The sequence below is a fragment of the Mastigoproctus giganteus genome, chromosome 10, assembly GCF_048544385.1.
Source record: "Mastigoproctus giganteus isolate SK-2022 chromosome 10, ASM4854438v1, whole genome shotgun sequence".
NCBI classification, from domain to species: domain Eukaryota; kingdom Metazoa; phylum Arthropoda; class Arachnida; order Uropygi; family Thelyphonidae; genus Mastigoproctus; species Mastigoproctus giganteus.
In genome coordinates, this window is record NC_143584.1 from 213,702,498 (window position 1) to 213,705,628 (window position 3,131).

Here is a 3,131-nt window from a genome sequence, read left to right on the forward strand (position 1 = left end):
CATGAGATCCAGTTTCCAAGACTCCACACACACATAGCCCGGACTCAACCAGACTGAAATCATTTAGCCTGGCTCTCAGCCCATGTCCTGTCAGCACAAAACACGCCTTTAATCCAAACTGCAACCAAGGCTTGCTCTTATAATTTATCAGTTCAACGGATGGGAGAAAACGAAAAGTTTCTCGTCCTTTGTCAGAGTTCATCCAGCGGTCCTGCCAAACTCTGACAAGTTCGCTCTCAATCCTTCTCCGTTCAGCCATGTACAGTCGTCTATCCGGCATGCCAGCACCTTCAGAACACAAGCGAATGCCAAGAAGCTCTTTGTGGACAATAACATAATCCAGAACGAATCACCAAGAGATCCGCCGGCATCTTACCTGAAATTACTTGTACTGCATTAGTAGACACAGTTCGACACACTCGGGTCACACCCAGAAGAGCAAACCTTTGTGCTGCTAATAATTGTCTCTTCACTGCAGAATTCACAGCTCTACTGCACCAAGCTCCGGCTGCATATGTAAGTATTGGGGTAAATACACATTCATAAAGCATATTCAATGCCCGTCCTTTAATCCCCCATTTAACTCTAACGACTCGACGGAGCTTCGCATACAGGAGCTTTATTTTCTGCTTCAGATACCTAGCATGTTCCGTGAAGAACAATCGCTCCTCCAAGCATAACCCAAGGTATCTCACATTAGGTACATATCTGATAGAGACATCACCACTTCTAACTAATGGAGGCCTTGTAGAACTCAGTCTGCCTTTCAAAAGCATAGATACAGTCTTTGTCGGAGATATACTAAGTTTATGGAGATAACTCCACTCCAGCAAGTCTTTAAGAAGACCACTTGCTTTTTCTTCTAATTCTTTCCTAGAATTTCCTTTCACGACAAAGACCAAATCATCCGCATACGCTATGGCGTCAGAATCTCCCATGTCACGCTCCAAAAACTCATCTAAAACCATGTTCCAAACGTAGGGCCCCAGAATGGATCCCTGCGGACATCCACGCTCAACCTTATATTCATATTCTTCAAAGCTTGTTCTTACCACAATACTACGATCCGAAAAGTAACTCCGAAAGATGTTATAGAGATTTCCAGGACAGAGTGCAATTCTAACCCTGCGGAGGATACTACCCCACCACAGGGCATGAATGCACCTCTAAAGTCCACAAACAAACCCAGCACATACCGTGTCCCCGCACACTCTACTAGTTCTATTAACGTTCTTATGGCATCCTCTGTAGAGGAGCCCTTCTTGAATCCGAACTGTTTCTTAGAGCTCAGACTTAGAGCCTCATACCTGGGTAACAGTCTATAAGTGAGTAAACGCTCATAAACCTTCCCCAGGATGGGTAGAAGTGCGATAGGTCGATACGATGCCGGCTCATTCATGGGCTTCTCCGTACTCTTCAGAATCACCTTCAGGACCACAGTTCTCCAAGACTTTGGAAATGTTCCTTCTGCCAGGCATGCATTATACATGTCCAGCAGAATATCTTTATGCTTGGAGAAGAACTGCTTTATTACATGGGTCTCCAGAAAATCCAACCCCGGAGCCCTTCCATCTTTCACCTGATTAATCGCCAGAACCAATTCATCATTTGTAAAAGGACCTTCAACAAATTCATTTTTATACAGTTCATTTTCAAGCAACACATTTTTAAAATCATTATCTAAAATGTTTTCATCCCTAGGATAAAGGTACTTTAAAATCTGGTCCAGAGTCTGACCCCATGTCAAGGTCTCTTGCTGATCCTCTCCAATGATGCTATGAGTTATATCAGCAAGATATACTTTTTCTGTGATTATTTTATATATAGGGTTCCACGGATCTGCGTTACCCTCTTTACTCACAAAATCTTGCCATGCTAACAACTTAAATTTTTTAATTTTATTAGAATATTCTCGCCGTACTTGAAGATAATAATCCTTAAGTTCTTCATTTTGGCCACCAAGGTTTCTGCGCACACGTTGAAAATGTTTCCTCGCAGTCCTCACAACTCTTCGTAAATAATCTAATTCTTGGTTCCACCACGGCACTTTCCTTAAACACTTTTCTTCTCTTCATACTAATTTTACAAGCACTTTGAAGAATCTCCTTAACAGTTTCAACTTTATGTTCTGCACTTTTTCCTTCCCAATCAATTGTATCAATCCTATTTCTAACAAAGCTATTAAAATCGTTCCACTTGGCAGTTTTAACAGAGTATCTATTAGTCTCCATCCAAAGGCGAGGCACATCATTAACTGCATACTCATATGATATGCATCTATGGTCACTAGTTGTTATTTCAGCATGTACTTTCCAATTCCTTACTCTTGCTAATGAAGTATTGGAGCAGATTGTGATATCTATACACGACTCCCCAGCTACCGAGGAAAATGTTGGCAACTGCATTGGGTCATTAACTACATCCCACTCCTTAGAGGCAAGGAATTCTTCAAGATCAATACCTCTATCATCAGACATTCCTGCACCCCAAAGAGTAGAACCCGCATTAGAGTCTGCAGCTATAATAATGGGCTTTGCCCTCAACCTACTCTCAACCCTATCCAGATAATCTAAATAGGGCTGCAATATATCATTATACTTACAGTAAAGGGAGACTAAATACAGAGCTCCGAACGGGCCAACGATTTCACAACATATGCCATACTCGTTGCATAGCGATGTAATCATTGTTACTCCCAAATTGGGATTGACAACCACTATAGCCGCATATGGTTTGTTTCCACATTCAAGAACTCTATACATTTGTGGATATCCCCGCACTTTACCCAAGTAAGAGTAGGGTTCCTGCAAAAGCACCACATCATATGCCTTATCTTCCACCTCCCTCACCAGCTGGGAAGGAACTACCTTAGACCTTTGAGCATTAAGTTGTACTATTTTTAATAAGGATAGATTATCACGGTCCATAATCAATTTTCTTTTTATTCTGCTCCATAGCTTTTTTATACTCCGGACACTCTCTGTCTATAGCTGAGTGGGAATTGGAAACATGTTGTCTCCAACAATTTATACATTTAGCGGCCTCTTGGACTGAGTGACAATTCTTATAAGAATGTCCTTTCTCGGAACAGTGACCACAGAACACATCATATTTACAGTATTTTGCTATAT